We start from the raw sequence: 25,261 nt of genomic DNA, 5'->3' as shown, positions 1-25,261 counted from the left end.
CGAACCCTGAATATGATCCTGATGATGATTCTCAGCTTCATGTCATAGAGAGAGTGAACCCTGAATATGATCTTGATGATGGGTCTCAGCTTCATGTCATAGAGAGAGCGAACCCTGAATATGATCCTGATGATGGATCTCAGCTTCATGTCATACAAAGAGCAAACCTTGAATATGATCCTGATGACTGGTCTCAACTTCATGTCATAGCGAGAGCGAACCCTGAATATGATCCTGATGACGTGTCTCAGCTTCATGTCATAGAGAGAGTGAACCCTGAATATGAGAATATGATCCTGATGATGGGTCTCAGCTTCATATCATAGAGAGAGCGAACCCCAAATATGATCCTGATGATGGGTCTCAGCTTCATGTCATAGAGAGAGCGAAACCTGAATATGATCCTGATGACAGGTCTCAGCTTCATATCATAGAGAGAGCGAACCCCAAATATGATCCTGATGAGGGGTCTCAGCTTCATGTCATAGAGAGAACGAACCCTGAATATGATCCTGATGATGGGTCTCAACTTCAGTTAATAGCGAGAGCAAACCCTGAATATGATCCTGATGATGGGTCTCAGCTTCATATCATAGAGAGAGTGAACCTCAAATATGATCCTGATGATGGGTCTCAGCTTCATGTCATAGAGAGCGAACCCTGAATATGATCCTGATGACGGGTCTCAGCTTCATGTCATAGAGAGCGAACCCTGAATATGATCCTAATGACAGGTCTCAGCTTCATATCATAGAGAGAGCGAACCCCAAATATGATCCTGATGAGGGGTCTCAGCTTCATGTCATAGAGAGAGAGAACCCTGAATATGATCCTGATGATGGGTCTCAACTTCAGTTAATAGAGAGAGCAAACCCTGAATATGATCCTGATGATGGGTCTCAGCTTCATATCATAGAGAGAGCGAACCCCAAATATGATCCTGATGATGGGTCTCAACTTCATGTCATAGAGAGCGAACCCTGAATATGATTCTAATGATGGGTCTGAGCTTCATGTTATCGAGAGTGCGAACCCTGAATATGATCCTGATGATGATTCTCAGCTTCATGTCATAGAGAGAGTGAACCCTGAATATGATCTTGATGATGGGTCTCAGCTTCATGTCATAGAGAGAGCGAACCCTGAATATGATCCTGATGATGGATCTCAGCTTCATGTCATACAAAGAGCAAACCTTGAATATGATCCTGATGACTGGTCTCAACTTCATGTCATAGCGAGAGCGAACCCTGAATATGATCCTGATGACGTGTCTCAGCTTCATGTCATAGAGAGAGTGAACCCTGAATATGAGAATATGATCCTGATGATGGGTCTCAGCTTCATATCATAGAGAGAGCGAACCCCAAATATGATCCTGATGATGGGTCTCAGCTTCATGTCATAGAGAGAGCGAAACCTGAATATGATCCTGATGACAGGTCTCAGCTTCATATCATAGAGAGAGCGAACCCCAAATATGATCCTGATGAGGGGTCTCAGCTTCATGTCATAGAGAGAACGAACCCTGAATATGATCCTGATGATGGGTCTCAACTTCAGTTAATAGAGAGAGCAAACCCTGAATATGATCCTGATGATGGGTCTCAGCTTCATATCATAGAGAGAGTGAACCTCAAATATGATCCTGATGATGGGTCTCAGCTTCATGTCATAGAGAGAGCAAACCCTGAATATGATCCTGATGACAGGTCTCAGTTTCATATCATAGAGAGAGCGAACCCCAACTATGATCCTGATGAGGGGTCTCAGCTTCATGTCATAGAGAGAGCGAACCCTGAATATGATCCTGATGATGGGTCTCAGCTTCATGTCATAGAGAGCGAACCCTGAATATGATCCTGATGACAGGTCTCAGCTTCATATCATAGAGAGAGCAAACCCCAAATATGATCCTGATGAGGGGTCTCAGCTTCATGTCATAGAGAGAGCGAACCCTGAATATGATTCTGATGATGGGTCTCAACTTCAGTTAATAGAGAGAGCAAACCCTGACTATGATCCTGATGACGGGTCTCAGCTTCATATCATAGAGAGAGCGAACCCCAAATATGATCCTGATGATGGGTCTCAGCTTCATGTCATAGAGAGAGTGAACCCTGAATATGATCTTGATGATGCGTCTCAGCTTCATGTCATAGAGAGAGCGAACCCTGAATATGATCCTGATGATGGATCTCAGCTTCATGTCATACAAAGAGCAAACCTTGAATATGATCCTGATGACTGGTCTCAACTTCATGTCATAGCGAGAGCGAACCCTGAATATGATCCTGGTGACGTGTCTCAGCTTCATGTCATAGAGAGAGTGAACCCTGAATATGAGAATATGATCCTGATGATGGGTCTCAGCTTCATATCATAGAGAGAGTGAACCCCAAATATGATCCTGATGATGGGTCTCAGCTTCATGTCATAGAGAGAGCGAACCCTGAATATGATCCTGATGACAGGTCTCAGCTTCATGTCATAGAGAGAGCAAACCCAAATATGATCCTGATGAGGGGTCTCAGCTTCATGTCATAGAGAGAGCGAATCCTGAATATGATCCTGATGATGGGTCTCAACTTCATGTCATAGAGCGAGCGAACCCTGAATATGATCCTGATGACAGGTCTCAGCTTCATATCATAGAGAGAGTGAACCATGAATATGATCCTGATGACAGGTCCCAGCTTCTTGTCATAGAGACAGCGAACCCTGAATATGATCCTGATGATGTTTCTCAGCTTCATGTCATAGAGACAGCAAACCCTGAATATGATCCTGATGACAGGTCTCAGCTTCATATCATAGAGAGTGAACCCCAAATATGATCCTGATGAGGGTCTCAGCTTCATGTCATAGAGAGAGCGAACCCTGAATATGATCCTGATGATGGGTCTCAGCTTCATGTCATCGAAAGCGAACCCTGAATATGATCCTGATGACAGGTCTCAGCTTCATATCATAGAGAGCGAACCCCAAATATGATCCTGATGAGGGTCTCAGCTTCATGTCATAGAGAGAACGAACCCTGAATATGATCCTGATGATGGGTCTCATCTTCAGTTAATAGAGAGCAAACCCTGAATATGATCCTGATGATGGGTCTCAGCTTCATATCATAGAGAGTGAACCTCAAATATGATCCTGATGATGGGTCTCAGCTTCATGTCATAGAGAGCGAACCCTGAATATGATCCTGATGACGGGTCTCAGCTTCATGTCATAGAGAGCGAACCCTGAATATGATCCTAATGACAGGTCTCAGCTTCATATCATAGAGAGAGCGAACCCCAAATATGATCCTGATGAGGGTCTCAGCTTCATGTCATAGAGAGAGAACCCTGAATATGATCCTGATGATGGGTCTCAACTTCAGTTAATAGAGAGAGCAAACCCTGAATATGATCCTGATGATGGGTCTCAGCTTCATATCATAGAGAGCGAACCCCAAATATGATCCTGATGATGGGTCTCAACTTCATGTCATAGAGAGCGAACCCTGAATATGATTCTAATGATGGGTCTCAGCTTCATGTCATAGAGAGAGCGAACCCTGAATATGATCCTGATGATGATTCTCAGCTTCATGTCATAGAGAGTGAACCCTGAATATGATCTTGATGATGGGTCTCAGCTTCATGTCATAGAGAGAGCGAACCCTGAATATGATCCTGATGATGGATCTCAGCTTCATGTCATACAAAGAGCAAACCTTGAATATGATCCTGATGACTGGTCTCAACTTCATGTCATAGCGAGCGAACCCTGAATATGATCCTGATGACGTGTCTCAGCTTCATGTCATAGAGAGTGAACCCTGAATATGAGAATATGATCCTGATGATGGGTCTCAGCTTCATATCATAGAGAGAGCGAACCCCAAATATGATCCTGATGATGGGTCTCAGCTTCATGTCATAGAGAGCGAAACCTGAATATGATCCTGATGACAGGTCTCAGCTTCATATCATAGAGAGAGCGAACCCCAAATATGATCCTGATGAGGGTCTCAGCTTCATGTCATAGAGAGAACGAACCCTGAATATGATCCTGATGATGGGTCTCAACTTCAGTTAATAGCGAGAGCAAACCCTGAATATGATCCTGATGATGGGTCTCAGCTTCATATCATAGAGAGTGAACCTCAAATATGATCCTGATGATGGGTCTCAGCTTCATGTCATAGAGAGCGAACCCTGAATATGATCCTGATGACGGGTCTCAGCTTCATGTCATAGAGAGCGAACCCTGAATATGATCCTAATGACAGGTCTCAGCTTCATATCATAGAGAGAGCGAACCCCAAATATGATCCTGATGAGGGGTCTCAGCTTCATGTCATAGAGAGAGAGAACCCTGAATATGATCCTGATGATGGGTCTCAACTTCAGTTAATAGAGAGAGCAAACCCTGAATATGATCCTGATGATGGGTCTCAGCTTCATATCATAGAGAGAGCGAACCCCAAATATGATCCTGATGATGGGTCTCAACTTCATGTCATAGAGAGCGAACCCTGAATATGATTCTAATGATGGGTCTGAGCTTCGTGTCATCGAGAGTGCGAACCCTGAATATGATCCTGATGATGATTCTCAGCTTCATGTCATAGAGAGAGTGAACCCTGAATATGATCTTGATGATGGGTCTCAGCTTCATGTCATAGAGAGCGAACCCTGAATATGATCCTGATGATGGATCTCAGCTTCATGTCATACAAAGAGCAAACCTTGAATATGATCCTGATGACTGGTCTCAACTTCATGTCATAGCGAGAGCGAACCCTGAATATGATCCTGATGACGTGTCTCAGCTTCATGTCATAGAGAGAGTGAACCCTGAATATGAGAATATGATCCTGATGATGGGTCTCAGCTTCATATCATAGAGAGAGCGAACCCCAAATATGATCCTGATGATGGGTCTCAGCTTCATGTCATAGAGAGAGCGAAACCTGAATATGATCCTGATGACAGGTCTCAGCTTCATATCATAGAGAGCGAACCCCAAATATGATCCTGATGAGGGGTCTCAGCTTCATGTCATAGAGAGAACGAACCCTGAATATGATCCTGATGATGGGTCTCAACTTCAGTTAATAGAGAGAGCAAACCCTGAATATGATCCTGATGATGGGTCTCAGCTTCATATCATAGAGAGTGAACCTCAAATATGATCCTGATGATGGGTCTCAGCTTCATGTCATAGAGAGCGAACCCTGAATATGATCCTGATGACGGGTCTCAGCTTCATGTCATAGAGAGCGAACCCTGAATATGATCCTAATGACAGGTCTCAGCTTCATATCATAGAGAGAGCGAACCCCAAATATGATCCTGATGAGGGGTCTCAGCTTCATGTCATAGAGAGAGAGAACCCTGAATATGATCCTGATGATGGGTCTCAACTTCAGTTAATAGAGAGAGCAAACCCTGAATATGATCCTGATGATGGGTCTCAGCTTCATATCATAGAGAGAGCGAACCCCAAATATGATCCTGATGATGGGTCTCAACTTCATGTCATAGAGAGCGAACCCTGAATATGATTCTAATGATGGGTCTCAGCTTCATGTCATAGAGAGAGCGAACCCTGAATATGATCCTGATGATGATTCTCAGCTTCATGTCATAGAGAGAGTGAACCCTGAATATGATCTTGATGATGGGTCTCAGCTTCATGTCATAGAGAGAGCGAACCCTGAATATGATCCTGATGATGGATCTCAGCTTCATGTCATACAAAGAGCAAACCTTGAATATGATCCTGATGACTGGTCTCAACTTCATGTCATAGCGAGAGCGAACCCTGAATATGATCCTGATGACGTGTCTCAGCTTCATGTCATAGAGAGAGTGAACCCTGAATATGAGAATATGATCCTGATGATGGGTCTCAGCTTCATATCATAGAGAGAGCGAACCCCAAATATGATCCTGATGATGGGTCTCAGCTTCATGTCATAGAGAGAGTGAAACCTAAATATGATCCTGATGACAGGTCTCAGCTTCATGTCATAGAGAGAGCAAACCCCAAATATGATCCTGATGAGGGGTCTCAGCTTCATGTCATAGAGAGAGCGAATCCTGAATATGATCCTGATGATGGGTCTCAACTTCATGTCATAGAGCGAGCGAACCCTGAATATGATCCTGATGACAGGTCTCAGCTTCATATCATAGAGAGAGTGAACCATGAATATGATCCTGATGACAGGTCCCAGCTTCTTGTCATAGAGACAGCGAACCCTGAATATGATCCTGATGATGTTTCTCAGCTTCATGTCATAGAGACAGCAAACCCTGAATATGATCCTGATGACAGGTCTCAGCTTCATGTCATAGAGAGAGCAAACCCTGAATATGATCCTGATGATGGGTCTCAAGAGGGCAAACCCTGAATGTGATCCTGATGACGGGTCTCAGCTTCATGTCATAGAGACAGCAAACCCTGAATATGATCCTGATGACCAGATTGGCACCGAAAGACCCTGACCAGTGATGGTAATGTGTGGCCTACATCAACATGTCTGTTTCAAGGTAAAGGGCTAGGGATTTACATGCAGTCAAGGCACACCTGGGAAACAGGTGAGTTGTATCATTGGTGTCAGGTGTGCTATTACTGTAGCAATGGGGGCATGAGTAAGCTCACAATGTAAGCAAACCACTATCTCTCAGACAAATAAACATTTTGTAGCAGACCACGTGGGAATTTTACGGTTAGAGTTGGTAGGGCTATGCAGATTAGTAGGGTAGGGGTGGTAAGAGGTCTAGGTAATTAAGTTATACTGCTTAGAGGGAGTTTGGTGTGTGTGAGTGTGTGTGTGTGTGTGTGTGTGTGTGTGTGTGTGTGTGTGTGTGTGTGTGTGTGTGTGTGTGTGTGTGTGTGTGTGTGCATGTGTGCGTGTGTGTGTGTGTGTGTGTGTGTGTGTTTGTGTGTGTGTGTGTGTGTGTGTGTGTGTGTGTGTGTGTGTGTGTGTGTGTGTGTGTGTAGTTTAACATAGCCAACCTACATGTTTTTAGGTGATGGGAGGAAACTACTCTACCTAGAGAAAAACCTATCTGCTATTACTAAATCTTGGTATTAAAACATGGACCTTAGAGCTAGGAGTTAGATGTGGTGCTGTCATGTTTCCTGTTATTAAGTCTGGCTGCTTCATTTCTTGTTTTTCACCACAACTGTATCAGAGAGCTTTGGGAACAGACAATGTTGCTTAAAGGCCCCTGGCATTCTAGATTTCACATATGTTCTGTAGGTTCTGAGTTGCTGTCTGAAATATGTTGTATATAAACATTTGGTTGGTTAAATCTTAAAATGAGTGTGTAATGTGACAAATGTGCAAAGTTCATCCAGATATGTGCAGGTACTTTACAGCAACTGAAATATAGGACTATGGAATGATTCTGAATCTTTTAGTGTTGCAGTCTGTCCTATTTATTTATCTATACATTTTTACTCTGATAACTAAGAAGATTTAACTTAGCAATGCCCAATTTCATTAGAAGTCTCCAGATAAAAGATCCAAGCATTTTTTATTTGCTAAAGGACAGAATTCAGATTTCTGGCAGATGAAACATAAGAGCTTTAGTACACCAGAGAATAAGGTGTTTCAAGGTTTACAATATTTCATGCAAGAAGAGCTAGAACACATTGGAGTGCATATGATAAATGCTGTAAAAGAATTAACATCCTTTATATTATCAGCCATTTAATCTGAGTAGGACAATTCACTGAAACTGTTCTCTTCAAAGTGGCACAATTCAAGGTTTTCTACAGTGTGGTGCAGCCTCACTGCCGCCCCACAAATCTACTTTAAATATAACAACTCTAGCATTAAACAACATTGAAAAAAAGAAGCAGCTTCAAAGAGTTGTCTTATTCAATTAAATTGGTTCACATAAATTAGACTGCAGCTTGTGAAAGAACACATATTTCAAAAGAATACACATTTAAATGTGACATGTTAGATAACACTCTATTAACACCAACTTCTCTGCAATAATTAAGTTATGCATAACAAAAAAAGCTTAGTATTTGAATACGTACAGCAGGGATTGTGAACCATTTAACAGTACAGTACATCAGTGATTAGTGACATTTAAGCAATAATTAAACCTATGGTGCAGCAGGTAGACCATGAAGATGGGTGATCTAATGAAAGCACAGATAGTTAAATACTAAACAAACCACACCCTCAGTTTAAATTATCAGTATGACATGTTAGCAAGTAGTTTAACTTTTTAATATTCTTTATTATTTTATCAAATATATTATATTGAATGCATAGCCAAATATATCTATTTTAGTTGTTTATTTTAGCAGAAACTGTTGTCACTTAAAGAAGCCTGCCACGACAAGCCCGCAATGTAAACTAGCCTCTAAGGCCCAAAAATATCAGTGTGAAATGATGCAGAATTCTGCAGTAGTAGCATCAAACTGCTAGTTTTCAAACAGTGTGCAGTCATAATTTGATTCGTGTTACCGAATTGTAAAAATCCTGTTATCACTGAACAGAAAGGATGAAACAAAGTGATTTAAAATGCATGCTTTCATCAGTCAGCACAGCAAGGGTGCTTGTTTTCTTTTATACTTGGCTACTGAACTGCAATGAAATGTTTTTCATTTAATGCTTTGAAAAGCATCACTGCCCACATCTCTTTTGTTAGTCTGTTTTATTTCACTTATTACTTGTATATCTAAACTTTTCCTGCAGAATATAATGTCTAGTACATTTGTTTTCCATTTTGAAGCCAGTATAATCAAACAAAACATCATTTGTTTGAATGCAAACTGAGCTACTGTTAAATATAATGGATTGTTACATTGTTTCACACAATGGTCACGTATTATTTCTAAAAGTTATAGAAAATTTTGTCAGGATAAGACCCGGCTGCTGACTGACTCAACAATATGATCCATGGCTAAAAGCATGATAATGAATATATCCTATAATGTAATAACCTAGCCTTGTGCAAATAAATGCTGTATTTGTAGGTACAGTATGTACAGATTATCTTTTTTTTATTTCTTAAAGTTGAAGAATCAAAGCAGAGAGATACATGAGATTTGAGAATTAATATGTAGCAATGGAGGTCTGTCAGGAGGCTCTATTTATAACTTATGTACAGAGGGAAATGATATCCTGTTAGGATCACAGGCTGTCCTTACAGTTTAGTACAATTCTGTATAAACGTGCATGTATGGTTATTTATGGTGGGTAGGTACTGTTTAATTTGTGGCTTTAAAGTAGCGAGGAGAATATTGTTTCTCATATATTCTCATTTCAGAGTTTGGATGTGACTACATTTTAAGATTAGGGTCTTGAGATGTTGTCTTCAAATGGCCATGTCATCAAACCATTTGTCTTCATTCAGAATCCTATAACCCTCAACCAGTCTTCACTAATACCTATATAGTTTTACTAGCATCTCACAGCTATATACTTTATTTTGTGGCATTGCTCACCCCCACCTCTATACTTTGAATATAAACTTTATGATAATCGTATATATAATTGGCTGTGATCCTGCGTTACACCCCGCTTATTAACTACAATATAAATATCTTCTACCCTACCTAGTCCCTTCCCTCACCTCCAGTTCTTTTACTTTCTAAACACTAATCACACAATCTATTATCTAGGTGACAAAGGCATTAATACACTTCTTCAAATGCTCAGTGTTCTACATCTATTAATGCATAAGTATCTTTTATGCTGTAATAGTTCCCTCTCTTACCATATGAATGTCATTTAATTAACAAATGCATGTTTAATTGTTACTGTATATTATTTAATGTCTGTTAATGTATATTACTGAATGTCGATTTAAAAATGTTTACAATATGTTGGAGCAGTAAACAAAAGCAAAATAAAAATAAATAAATACATTTCTATAGTCCGGGGAGTGATTTTTCTCACCCTTCATTTGTCTGTTGTGTGACTGTAAGAAAAAGTAATTTAATCAGACAGCACTCCTGGGCTGACTCTGAAAAAACGTCCAGGTAGATCAATGTTCTATCCCAGTTAACACATACTGATAAATAAATAAATAATGCTGTACATATACAGAAGAACAATAGTGCATCGTGAAAGCTATTAACTAGTTAACTAGAAAAATATCCATGATAGAGTAAAGTGTTTTCCTAAGATCTTCTTTTGGTTAGACATTCCATTTTTGGTTTGCTGACAAGTCATTGAACATTCATTTGTCAACCAGAAAAAAAATTAGGTACAGCTGATTGAAAATCAGCATATTGAATATAGTGTTTTTTTGTGTATGAGATTGTGATACAGTGGAATTGGGGAATTTGCCATATCCCCAATGTAGTTCAGCCTCAGAGTTGGTTTATATAATTAGCAGGGGGTGTGGGAGTGCAGAGGGCAGGCCCCTTTTAAAACCGCTATTTTTTTTTGATTGTCTAGTGATTAAAATGTTGTGATTGATCAGTTGCCATTCAATAATTTCACTTTTCGATATATGGCCATATATGCAAACTTTATATAGATGTTCTTGTGATTTTAAAAGATAAGTTAGAAAGAGCGGATTTTGGAGCATGGGCTGATTTGAGGATTTTAGGACTGTATAGTGGTGGATTTCATCAGGGGCATTAGCTGATAATCTAGTCATTTTATAAATGTCGCCTAGTGTTGTTGAGAATGGGTTGATGAGAATTATGTGGCCAGACAGGAGTTTGAATAAAAGGTATGCACTAACTATAGTAGGCCTTATACTTGCCAATAGGAGCTGTTTGTGGCTGTAGAGTGACCCCCAACATTTTGTTTTAGTCGGTCTTTTATGGATGTGGCCAATAAGATTTCATTGTTGATAAAGAAGAACATGGTGATACTTTATGCTATCTAGTACTATGAAATTTGTACCTCTTGTAGTGGGTATTTAATGTATATGAATGTCTGCTGCTATATGAAGGCAAATAACTTGCATTTTAATTTGGTAGGGCTGAGAAGGAGCAATTAGTTTCCGAGACATGTTTTTGTTTAGGAAAACTGTGTTTCACCAATTGTTTTTGCTGAGCAAATTAGGGCTGAGTTGACTATCTATTCAAGGACAGTATTCATTCAGTGTCTATGTTTTTAAAAAAGATAACAAACAAATGGTCTGTGTACAGATCCTTGTGGGATTCCTTGTATTGCTAGCTTATAGCTCAAAACAGCTGATAGTCTTTTGAGTTGATGTATATGACTGTGAGGGTAATTTGTACATTCATTACTTGCTGTATGTTCACATATTTCAGGATGCTTACAACATTAGAGATGTCTGGGAGAATGTAAAAGATTCAGCAGTGGAAATTACATTTATTCAGTTTAGCTCTTATTATACTTAAGGCTAGGAGTATCAAGTCTGCCACATGCTTTTCCTGTAGTGTGGACATGAGAAATAGGAGTGCTCTGGGTCTGACATTGTTACAGTTTCTGCTGGTTGCTACTACATCCCGTGGTATTAGGGTTGCATTTCTGAGACCTATAAATCATAATGTAGTTATACTATGGTTAACTAATGCAGGAACTGAAGTACTGGGTTACTGGGAGCTATTTAAATTTAAGGGGAATTAGGTCAGCTTCAGGAGGTCATAAGGTTTCATTATTTCTAGTAAAGTGGCCACACTTTGTAGGCTTATTGTCTGAGATTATAACACTCGATTGCTTTGTTGTGATGAGTTGGCACCGAATATAGGTGAATGAGTTATTGCAAGAGCTAGGAGCCACTCTTCAAAAGCAGTCCATAAATCATTTCATAACTATAGATAGTGAGAATTATAGGAAGATAGAATGGTCTATAAATTATTTAGTAACTATAGACAGTGAGAATTATAGTAAGATATAGATATATATGGGCCCTGGAAACTTTGTCAAATGGTACTTTGGTTGATATTTGTTAATCAACATAATTTGAGTGACTAAACAGGTCATCAGGCATGTGAGATTGACAATCCCCCAGTAGGGGAACATACATTTTCCCTGGTAATTGTGTGATTTCAGAGTTGTAATAAATAAGTAGCAGAGGGTGCAGGTGGGCTTGCCCCTCTGCACTTTTGCATGCACCAAGATTAGTTCTCTGTGCATGTGTAGTAGCATGTCAACATGCATAATGATGATCAATTTGTTTCGACATTATGTATGTCAATATAAATAGTATTTGATCACTTTAAGTAGATATATTTATATATATATATATATATATATATATATATATATATATATATATAAAATATTATATCATATTATATTATAGGATTAGGGATAATTTATATATATTATATATTACAGGGCTAGGGATATATTATGCTGCCACATCAAAGACTAATTAAGTTTTTTGTTATTGTTTCGTTCTTTTCAACTTTAAAGCAGCATTTTGTTGTAATACATATATTTGAAGCAGATGATTTGTGTCACTAGGAGGACAGCAGGATTAGGGTGATTTTATGCTGTATAATTAATCTAGTTAGAATATATTAATTTTATAATTATAAAAATATATTCAGTTTTTAGTCTTAAATGTGGTACTTTTTCCCAAAAGGGTTAAACAGGGAACTAAATTGGAAGTGGTTGCTGTAATTCTTTAATTAATTAATTGATTGACTGTTTTTAAAAGAGTATTTGCCTCAAAACCTGTTGTCTCTTATAAGAGAAGTAGAGGTATTAAAGACATGATTGTTCATGCACAGTTTACTTTTCTAGTACAGATGCCTGGAAGACAAATTTCTGAGTTAGGACTAAAATCTTGTGGACAATGCTCAATATGTAAATTTACTTGTGTCAACTTTTCATTATATAAATGATAAAATGTATTCTCCGTGTGATATTTATGCAAAACAGAAGGAGTTGTTTATACTTTAAAATGTGAATGTAACCTATTTTATGTGGGTGAAACTAAGTGAAGTTTTCGTGCTAGATATTTAGAACAGTTAAGAGATATTAAGAAAAAAAAGTTAGAGAGCCCCTTAGGGCTACATTTTATGACTTGACATGGTGGGGATAGTAAAAATTTGAAAGGTACTATTATAGAAAGGGTAAAAACTGTTCCAGGTATGTCTTTAAAAAAGAAAGCTGCTTCAGAAAGAGGCAGTTTTTATTATTAAATTTAGTACTTTGTTCCCAAAAGTGCTAAACAGGGAACTAAATTGAAAGTGGTTGCTGTAATTCTTTAATTGATTAATTGTTTGATTGTTTTTAATTAATATTTTTTTGATATAAATAGATGTATTATGGGTATGTGCTTTTATACTCTATCAAAGGCTGTTTGTCTGAGGGGCTAGAGGAATGTCACTTTTTTTTATTAAATAGTTTGGATCTACTGGGATTGTTGTTTTTTATGTTTTTTTTTTTTTCTTCACTGGTTGATTACTATATTAATTTTATAGCTGGAATACACATTGTGGTATACTGGGGACATCAGAACAATTTGTTAAAAAACAAAAAGTAAAATAGATAAATGTTTTCTTCTGCTAAGTGATAGACTTCATCAGATGGTGGTAAAGAGTCTTGTGATCAGTTTTATACTCTCTGCAAGTCAGGTGATTAACCAGAAATTTTAAAATAAATTTTAAAGTTCCACAGCCTTCTGCATTAGAACATGAATATTGCAACCAGTTCTGAACATCCTTTTATTACTACCTATAGTGCAGATAGCGAGCAGATAGCCATTATTATATCTAAGAACTGGAAACTTATTTATAGCAACAAAGATGTTTATGAAAAGTTTGGTGCCAGCCCTAAAATAATTTATAAATGTGGGCAGTCACTCAAAAATTATTTTGATAGTATTTCCAATACCAGAAGTGGTGTCACAGGAAAAATGGTAAAGTGTGGTGCATGTGGTCAGTGCCACCTAATTTGCCCAGGTGACAACATCAAGGTGAATAATCTGACTCTTGGAATAAAGAGGTATTACAATTGCCATATGCAGGGCGTTGTTTATATAGTGCTCTGTAAACAATGCCCTGCATTCTACGTGGGTAAGATGTAAATATGCAAATTAAAACAGCGTATTTATGAGCACTGTTACAAAAAAAAAAGCCCACCAATGCATTATGTAAACATTTGACCAAACATTGTGATCACACTTTCAGGTTTTCTGCATGCAATAAGTAGAACATCAGCCTAGAGGTGGGCCATGGTCAATTATCCTAGAGCAAAGGGAGTTCTGGTGGGAGATGTTTCCCAGTGCTCCATACCATCTGAATGAGGTCATTAGTATCAATAGTCTTTTAAAACTGAGAGCTTATGAAAAATGAATAATGAAGTTCTGGAAGAAAATATCAGAGGGGGTGACATTAGAAATAGAACAGAAGAGGCTGAGGAAAAATGGATTCTGCAACTAAATGCAGACAAACCCCCAGGCATTAATGAAACTGTTTCTTTGAAGCCATTTTTAAAGGTAAGAGCCTTAAAGCACTAATTCCCTTCTACATGGTTCTGTTGGAATTCACATTTGAACTTGCATACTGTTTTTTTAACAGTTTTATGTCTATTTATGTTTTTTTCTACTATTTTTAAATTCATTTAGTCTGATGTAAATATTCAATTGTTTGTCTTTGCTGATTGGTCACTTTGAAGGTATATATATATATATATATATATATATATATATATATATATATATATATCAAGGAAGGCATGGGATGTTTTATTAAGTCTGATGAAGAGACCTGGAAGGTCATGAAAGCACTCACTTTGTCCTTGCAATAAAGAATTTTCCTTCTACTGTGGCAGTTCCACTTTTTATACATACTATTGGCTCTGAGGTGAAGACTGAGCTGTTCATCTGGTACCTGTGTTTTTGTCTTTCTCTTTGTACTTTTTGTGAAAGGACCAGAACATGGCAGAAAGGTATGAAATCAAACTGAATTACAATGCAAATGGGAATACCAACACTTAAAACAGAATGGAAAGTTTTAGTAGAATCCTAACCCACTGGTTAAGAGACCATTTTCCTTTGATAAATATTCTGTTTGATGTGGATGATAGGGCACAAATGCTCCTCAAAGACAAATTCAGAGCCCTTGAAATCAAGTTATATAAGTATAAATGGCTCCAATGGCAGAGATTCCATTTGGAAGCCTGCTTAATATATAAAATTGTTCCCAGAGGTCTGAGAGTTCTAACTATGTCAACTTATGGTGATGTTCTCCCTGACCTCCTGAAGAAGTGGTAGCAGCTTAATCTGCAGTTAAGCTATGACTACATGAACTTACTAATTGACTATTTTCTACCTGAAGAAAGGGAACTTGAAAATGAGCTGAAGGCTCTGCAGATAGATCTATGCACTAACTTTACAAATAGCATTATCGGTGACAAGCTAAATACTCTCTTTGAAAGCATATCCAACTATGAGAAAAGATTACAGAATACGAAGCTGAAAAAGCTTCAAAAGGATATGAATGATTTTCAGACCGGTGCTGTTTTTTCATGGCCCAAACCTTTTACTACAGCAACAGACCAGCCTGAAAACCCAACCCCTTTTGTGATAGACAACACACAACTACTAACGAGAAGCCAAATAACTGAAGAGGAAGTGGCTGCAGCCACTAACACTGAGGTAACATAGAGTTTACCAGTGACTCCTGCTGAGCAGCAGTCAGCAGTAAAATCAAAGGATATAAATACAAGAAGCAGCAAGAAGAATGATAACAGAAACCTATCTAATGTGAATCTCCCTTTTCCCATGCAACAGAAAGGAATATCAGGAACTCAAATGATACCTTTCACACTAATGAATGCTCTACTGATAAAAAGCAGATCAACGAGCGGAGGAAGGAAGGGCCCAGTTAGGCAGATACTAAACACAGAAGCAACACAGAACACAATGGTAACCCTCAGCAAGAACACAAAACTCTGGTAACAAATCGTTTATCTTTAACACTAACTGATGCACATATGTCACTTTTGAATAAAGGGTTGTCATTTATTCCAGCCCAGAGAAGTGTATTAGTTGACATTCTTAAAGAACTCAAGTTATTTGGTCACAACATAACTTTAAAAACTATGTTCAAAGGACAGATGACTGATAATGTGAATATTTTTAAAAAACCCAGTACCTTTGTACCTAAATTACATCCTATGGTAGAAGCCTATGTGTCAGTATGTGAGAAGCAAATAAGGGAAGCATTTCATTCAGACAGAAGAGCTGTCTTTTATAACTTCAGTAAAGAAGTATCTGTTGCTCTGTATGACCTGAGGGAAATGCATTCAGTGGAAATTAAACATGCAGATAAAGGAGGGGGAATCATGATTATGGACAGGGAATTTTACATTCGGCAAATGATGAAACTACTGAATGCCCATGAAACCTATACCTGTATCTCAGTAAAGATAGTAAAATGTGTTATAGACAGGATTGCTGTTTTGCTGTTTGACTTGTTGAATACAAATTTGATAACAGATGATTTATTTAAGTATTTTAATGTAGAAACTCCCACCATTCCAGTTATATATGGCCTTCCCAAGGTACATAAAGATATCATATGTCCACCTAAGAGACCCATAGTATCTAGTAGGGGTTGGGTGACAGAAGCCATGTCAATATATGTAGAAAATAATCTTCATCCAGTGCTTGAAAAATGTGAAACAGTATTGAAAAACACAAAATCTTTTCTCCAAACATTGTATAGAAAGACAATTTTGATAAATAAAGAATATCTGCTTGTAACCTTAGATATTACATCACTTTTCACAGTGATTCCAAATCAGTGGGGAATAGAGAACATTAGGAGCTTGCTATGTTCTAAATGTGCTTTCTCTAATGATAAAGTGAATCTGTTATGCAGTCTGCTTGAAATAATTTTTGACAATAATGTTTTTGTCTTTAAAGAAGATTTTTACTTACAAAACGTTGACGTAGCTATGGGTACAGTTTGTGCAAACAGCTACGCCAACCTAACTTTAGTCCAATGGGAAGAAACATTTCTACTACAGGGAAATGAATTTAGCAAATATGTTTGTGGTATGCACGTTTTGTGGATGACATGTTTTTTCTATGGGAAAACTCAGCAGAGATGCTGGGTAGATTCTTAGAGTACCTACATACAACACCATTTTTAAAATTTACCCGTAAGTACTCAAATAAACAGATAGAATTCCTTGATGTTCTAGTGAAAAAATCAGAAATGGGGCAGATGGCTACTAGCCTGTATAGAAAACCAAGTAGAAAGAATTCCATATTACATAAAAACAGCATGTATCCAAGACATGTTAGCAAAAACGTTATGAAAAGGCATTTTCTGAGAGCCTCAAGATTACATAGTAAATAATGAGTTGGAGAGGTCTATGGAAGTGTTAAGAGGAGAACTACTTGATAGAGGACATAACCAGACAGAAATAGACACCACCATAAAAGGAGTATACCAAGTAGGTCAAGGGAAGGGCAGACCTTACTTCTCAGAACAAACTACAAGCGATAACCCTGAAACTGACTCCAGGGACGAGAAACTCAGGTTCCCCATTACATATGCAAGTGATGTCAGTCAATTTTGTGATATATTTAGGAAGAAGTGAAACATATTGTTAGCCACTAAAGAACTTGAAGGTGTCATAGACTCTGGATCTCACTTCTCATTTACAAATAAAAAATCACTTAAAATGCAGCTATGTTATAAAACCCAAACACACAAGTCCCTGAACACATCAGATAGGATAGGGACATATATGTGCAGGAACTGCAGAGTTTGTAAGTACATTTTCTCATGTAGCACTTTTGTACATCCACAGCAAAAGTTTAGAATTGAATTTAATTTCTATTCAGACTACAGGACTAGGAATATAGTCGTAGTTTTTGTCAATATTGTAAAGTTTATTATGTTGGCAAGACTAATAGAATGCTCAAAGAATGCATTTTAGAAAATATGAGGGACATAGTAAACAAAAAGGAGAGTAGTGCCCTAGCTAAACATGCAGAAGCTGAAGGGATGCACCATGTTTTTAAATTTTTAGTTTTAGAAATTCTGGAAGAAAATATCAGAGGGGGTGACATTAGAAATAGAACAGAAGAGGCTAAGCAAAAATGGATTCTGCAACTTAATGCAGACAAACCTCCAGGCATTAATGAAACTGTTTCTTTGAAACCATTTTTAAAGGCAAGAGCCTTAAAGCACTAATCCCCTTCTACATGGTTCCATAGGCATTCACATTTGTACTTGCATACTGTTTTTAACAGTTTTATGTCTACTTATGTTTTTTTCTACTATTTTTTAATTAATTGAGTCTGATATAAATATTCAATTGTTTGTCTTAAGTGATTGGTCACTTTAGGTTCATAGGTTCATAGGTTGGTACTAGGCTATCGGCCCTAGGGCCTATACAAGCCTAGCCATAACAATTCCCTGGCTATTTCTTCTCACACTATTTACTTCTCTGGACCCCTGTCTAGCAGGGCAACTGACAGATCCCCTGGATGAATTTCATTTCTCCCATCCAATCATCAAGGTTCCTTTTGAAGAGGGCCAAAGAGGCGCTCTGCTTGACATGTATTGGCAGTCTAGTCCAGAGTCTGGGGAGTTTCTGGGTCAGGGACCTATCCCTCCAGCATGTTTTGTTAATTGTGATGACAAGATTTAGATCCCTGGAGCATGTGGCTCTGAGAGACTGGGATTTCTTTTAAGTGTAGCATGTCCAACAGCTCTGGGTTTGACATGGCCTTGTATGTTAAGCAGAGATCACCTCGGAGTAGACTATGTGCGACAGAGTATAGCTGGAGTTGTTTAAGGTGATCAGCATAGGGCATCTGCTTTAGGCCTGTGATTTTTTTAGTGAGATATTTCTGCGGCCTTTCCAGTTGTTGCACATGTCTTGAGAGGTACATACCAAATGGGGCGTTGTATTCTATAATGGGTCTAATGAAGGATGAGTACAGTGGGACAATGGCCTCATTTTTTCTGGATGAAAAGCCCTTAGTGATGAGGTGTGCCACATAGAAGGATTTCCTGACTGTTGTGGTGATGTGGTTATTGAAGGTGAGACCACGGTCCACCTGTGTCCCTAAGTCTCTTATCACACTTTCGGTGTTTAGTGTACTGCCACCTATGTGGTAATTCATGGGTACATGTTTTTTCCCAAAAGGGATAACTATACATTTTTTGGCATTGAGCTTGAGCCCATGGCTCTGGCACCAAGCATTTGTTTCTGTAAGGCCCTTTTGTAGAGTATCCACATCATTTGGGGATTCAATAATGGCTCCCAGTTTGCAGTCATCTGCAAACTTTGTTAACCAGAGTCTGTTAGTGTTGGCCTGTACTTCAGAGAAGTAGATGCCAAACAAGAGAGGTCCCAGGACTGAACCCTGAGGTACTCCACTTGTCACTTGTCTGGATCTGGATTTGGAGTCAGCTACTTTTACAGTGTCGGTTCCGTCAGTAAGCCAGTTGGCAACCCATCGAGTGACGTAGGAATTAATGCCCAGCTTAGTAAGTTTATCTATGATTCCAGAGTGGGGGATGGTGTCAAAGGCCTTGGCAAGGTCCAGATAGGCTGTGTGGACTGCCTTACCTTCATCCACGGCTCTGGAGACTGATTCGAAGAAGTCAATCAGGTTCAGGAGATAAGATCGGCCCTTCACAAACCCAAACTGGGTGGGGTCCAGTGTTTTAAGGTTGCCAATGTCTTTGTTTATAAGTTCCATGATAATACATTCCATGGCCTTGCAGATCAGGCTCATCAGACTGATGGGGCAGTAGTTCCCGGGATCCAAGGTGGATCCCCCCTTGTGGAGTGGGATAACTGTAGCTGAGCGCCACTCAGTGGGCACGAAGCCTGAGGTGAGGCTATGATTAAACATGACACTTAGGTGAGGTGCCAGTTCATTTTGTAGTTCATGTAGTACACAGCCCGGGATGTCATCTGGTCCCATGGATGCTGTATTCTTAGCTTTGGAGAGTGCGTTTTTTACCTGTGTGGCAGTTATTACTGGAATTTGGCAATCTTCCAATATTGAGATGGGCCATTTAGGGGGTGAGAGGGGGGTGAAGTTGGCACTGAATCGATCTGCCAGGATATTGGCAATATCCTTGGGATCAGTATATTTAATGCCATTCTGTTGTAGCAAAGAGCAGATCTGAACATTGCCATTTAGATTCTTGACATAGTTATACAATGCCTTGTGGTTGTCTTTGGAATCTTTGGCAATTTTATTTTCGTTAGTTGTCATTTTGGCTACTTGTCACAGAAATAAGACTTGCAATTAATTTTTTTTTTCATTTGATGGTTCTAACATTTAATTTTAGGCATCAGGAATATGCTCTTGTAAATAAATAATGTACATACTTGATGTATATAATTATAAAAGTTTGTAAATATATTACTGTTTTCATACATATACGATAGTTTTTCTTATAGACATTAATATAAAGAGCTGCCTGAGAAAATCATGCAGTGATAACTTAGAGCAGCCGATCACTTGTGATGTTTTTGTTAGCAGTAGGAAACCACAGCACCCAGACATTTTAACATAGAAATGGGAAGAATATGCAAACTCCACACAAACAGTAACCAGACGTCAGAAATGAACCAAGTGGTGGAGAGGCATTAACTCTCACATGTTGTGACACTGTTCCTCCATCCAATTAACCATTCAAAAAAACTAACTAGAGAATCATGTCCTTAAACATACTTATGTATGTTTTACTTTTTCTAATGTTAAAACAAAGTACAGTGCTTAATTCAAGCTTTATTTACAAAGGGTGCAATGTAATACAGAATTCTGCGAATTAGGAAATGTCAGCAAGTTTTATTTCATGCAAAATTATTCTATTTATTATAAAACAATGCAATAGTTAGAAAAAATTTCAGCACATTCATTTTCTTATGCAAAGTTTCTAAATGTACAATTAAATTTTCTTCCTTTGGCATGCTTAAAGTTCATTATATTCCAAAATTGAACTTAAAAAGCTGATTAATGCTCGTCAAAGTCATTTCTAAGAGGTTATATGGCCAGTGGAAGCAATAATACCGAATAACAAGCACAGTTCCAATCTGCTGGGCAAAGCAGTACTATTATCAGCATCACTAAAAATGTAAGTGAGAAACTACTCCGGCAGCACACTGAACTATTTATCAAGAATAAGTGATGCCATCCTCTAAGAGGTATTACATTTATTCAAAACCGCCTAGGATATTTAGAAAGTGAATTAATATGAGTTTTTTTTTTTTTTAATTCTTAGAATTGTGAGCCTCTTCACAAGCAAAACAACAGATTACAACAGAAAGAGAAAGTGGCCTGCTGCTCTACTCTCTTTTATTTTTTCAAGCTTTTACTGGTAGTAATGCCTAAACTTGCTTAATCATAATGAAGTTAATTATGGATCTGCATAAGTATGCTATAAGAAAGCAACAGATCTTAAGATCACAGTCAGATACTGAACGTTTTATCTATAAAATACTAAACTAACCAAGGTCAAATCAGACTGCTTCAGATGCAATAAAGGGCTCCTCCATCAGAGAGAAAACATTTTAACACAGTTTCATTTCATAAAACACCTGGATAAATATCTGACAACAAATACCTGAACTTAAAACATTATATAGGTTTGAAAAAAGTAGCTCAGTTCTTAATTCTAATGAACTAGACTAGCAGGAAGATGATACCGAACAATACGAATTTGTGAAGTAGGAAGACAGGTAAATGCACAGTTTTTCAGGTGCCACTATACCAGCAACCCATTTGTCACAATACTCTGTGATCTAAGATGTTGTTCATTTTAAGTAAAGAATTGCAGGAGGCTAAACCTTTTTAAATGAGGGATACCCAAGGCCACCAAGTTATTTTCCTGTTGATGAAATTCACCAAAATGGTCTCTCATTGTAGGACTTGACAATGCATACCACATCCACAATGAAATCACATCACATAAGCATAAAGGAGAGACTACCATGTTTCTGAGACCAGACTCAAAACTTCAGTACTCAGGAGGTTTCTGGTTTATTGCTAATAAAGGAATTCTGGTGTATGACAACCACGTGTATGAATCGAGTTCCAACAGTTCACTTTGAGGGACTACTTGTTGACTGGGATAATCTAACTTAGCAAAAGCACATCAAGGAAAGCATGGGATGTTTTATCTAGTCTGATGAAGCGACCTGAAATGTCATGAAAGTGCTCACTTTGTCCTTGCAATAAAGAATTTTCCTTCTACTGTGGCAGCTCGACTTTTTATACATACTGTTAACTCTCATTCATAGTTATATATTTTATATGTATCACACATATGTGGTGTTGTCTCGGCTATGTTCTAATGCAGAAGGTTTTGGAACTTTAAAATTTTTAAATTTCTGGTTAATCACATGACTTGCAGAGAATATAAAACTGATCACATGACTCTTTACCACCATCTGATGAAGTCCATCACCTAGCGGATGAATGTGCTTATCTATTTTAATTTTTTTGTTCGTTTTAACAAGTTGTGGTGCGATATTAACAAGTTTCAGACACTTGCTGCCTGGTGTGTTTTTATATTCTAGTTTCAATCATTGAGGTTCTTTATACTGGAGACATTACTCTGCAAGTAAAATCAAAAGTATGAATAGACACACTGGCACTTTGTCTCCTGGAGTGGTTTAAATGTTGAAGAGACTGATTATTCTGTGGTTTAATCATGCCTATAACACGAGCAATGTGGGCTGCCCTGTCTCAATTATCCCAATAGCGATTGAATGGCAGACCACACAAAGCACTCGTGTTTCTTTGTAACTTAATCAAGGTACTGAATTAGTGGTATTCATTGCAGTTATTAGCCACATTGAATGTGAAAAAAGTATTTCAGCTGAACAAAAAATGCAAAAAGCTGCTTTTTTTGTACAGCTGAAAGGAATTAAGAATTTTATATTCAGTTTTCTTTCAGCCCCAACACTCTAGTCAAGCCTGGAGGTAATCAGGAATGTCACACTTAATTGTATAACTGTTGGTGAGTGCTAATGAGTCAAAATATCTGCAAGAAAATGCTGCAATGAGCTTAGTGTATCAGTTCATATATTTATTGTGCAATCAAACAGAGCATTGTTTAGAAAGATTACTTCCAGTTAAACTTTTTCTTAGCAACAATTCATTCCCTGTGAACTATTAGAAGACATTAATTATAATGTTAATAATTATTGTGGGCAAACTCATTTTATCTGACTCTTTTTAAATAGTTGAGTCCATCTTGAGATGAATGTACTTGCTTGAATTGTTTGTAAGCCTGGGGATGTTTGTATAATATGTCATTTTTCTACATATACAGTACAAGTTTCAGTTAAAAAAAGCATGACACATTGATGTGTGCAAATTATCTTTCATGATAATTAATATACAGTGTTTCTATAATAACAGCTCTTAATCTGTTTCACTAAGGTCAGACAGCAACCATCTTAATTCAATCAAAGACTTTAGTCGACTAATTCTCATTAGTTTTATGACCTGAGTTATATTACTTAACAACACTGTACTTTGATGCATATTTCCTCTTCGGGAAGGTTAGTTAAAAGGATGATTTTAATATTCTTGCTTTAAATGATGTTTGACTTTTATTTCATATATTATACTGGCTGTTTTTGAACCATATCTCATAGCTGCTCTCCTTTAAATAGTTGCTTTTATTCTAAAGAAGTCTCATTGAGTAAGAGAGAGAGGAAAGTACTAAATGTATATATTAAAGCTGTGTTGTCACATTTTAAAATGCCCTTAAACTTTATTTAATTTTTAGGTTTGGTCTTTCACCACTGACACAGTTGTGGTTTAAACTGCTGTAAACCAGCAAATATGTTTACAAATATGAAATGTCTTTCCTGTGAAAAACTGATTCAACTCACCATAATAATAAAGAGTAAGAAATATAATATGTACGGCATTTGTGAATCAACTGCCTAGAAAATTATGGCTGCACATGTTAATGAATGATTACAAGAATATGATCCAATGAAAATAAATCTCTTTCAATAATTTTCCCTAGATTGGTGGTTATCAGGTCTTCAGAAGTTTGTAAACAAGTACTAGGAAGTATGATAATGACTGGTAGGCACTATAGTGTGCATGATGAATTTTATTATATACAAGCAAAGCTACTGGTTTAGGAACTGAAAGCAGAAATCCTATACAAATGACAAACTACACTTCTCTTACTTAGAAGAACTAAACTCTTGAGAGCTCAGCCTGTGTCACACATGAAGGAGGCAGGAATCTCCATATAAATGTAAATGTTTATGTGTGTTGTTTATGGCTTATTCTGAACATACTGAAAATAAAATCTTGAAAATCAAAATCTTGGGACCACAATATTGAAGAACCATAATACTGAGCTCCCAGACTTGTTCCCCTGCAGGACCCATGTTAGCACCTATTCCTGGGTCCACAGCTCTGCAGGACCCATGGTAGTTCTCATTACTGGGTCCACGCTGGTAGGGAGTTTTGATATTCAAGTTTTTTTGTTTTTTGGTGGGTTTTTTTTGGTATTGTGGCCTTCAGCTTTTTGGTCTGTTAATATTATGGGTCTCAAGAATTTGTGTTTTAACATTTTTATAATAAATGTATATATACATATATAGAGAGACAGAGATATTGGTCCCAAGCATCTGGTTAAATTATTGTTTTTGTCGAAAAAAGAATGGTCCACTCTTTTGGTGATTTTCATTTTGTCACTGTACTTGGAGAGGTTGTGTATGAGATCAGCAAAAAACAGGGTTAAAAAAGTTTCACAGCTGCTGCATGATCTCAGAGTTGGTATATTTAAGTAGCAGATGGTGGGAGGATGTGGGAGGGGGACAAGTCCCCTGCAAAAATCTTGCTTTGGTATTTTTTTTTTTGGTTCTACCAAACATTCTGTTTATGTAAATTGATCAATAGAATGTTAGTCAATGTAATGAATTTTTTGGTTTTAAATTATATTCTCATATATTTGTGTAGTGTGTGTGTGTGTGTGTGTTAAAATGAAAACAACAGATTTTAGAAATAAAAAAGAAAATGTTTATGGGTAACAAACATTAAAATTCCATGTAAAGCAATCTACACAACCTCAAGGACAATAATAATATCAAAAAATGGCAGTGGTCAAAATTTAAGCAATGCCAAAGGAGCAGGAAATAAAACAAAACTGACAAGTTAAAACAAAATAATAATACCATGTCCGTATAGGTTAGTCAAAGGATTATACACCAAGATGTGCATTATATTTCTGATAAAGGCACTCATCTAATGGTGTATGACAATTTACATCTTACAAAGGCAGGGGAAATAATTGTTGACAAAAGATACAGCAGTAAATGACACAAACAAGT

Source organism: Protopterus annectens, chromosome 3.part0 (assembly GCF_019279795.1).
Source record: "Protopterus annectens isolate FY-2018-M chromosome 3.part0, PAN1.0, whole genome shotgun sequence".
Taxonomy (NCBI): domain Eukaryota; kingdom Metazoa; phylum Chordata; order Ceratodontiformes; family Protopteridae; genus Protopterus; species Protopterus annectens.
The sequence above is the reverse complement of the archived record's forward strand: the minus strand, read 5'-3'. Positions refer to the sequence as shown.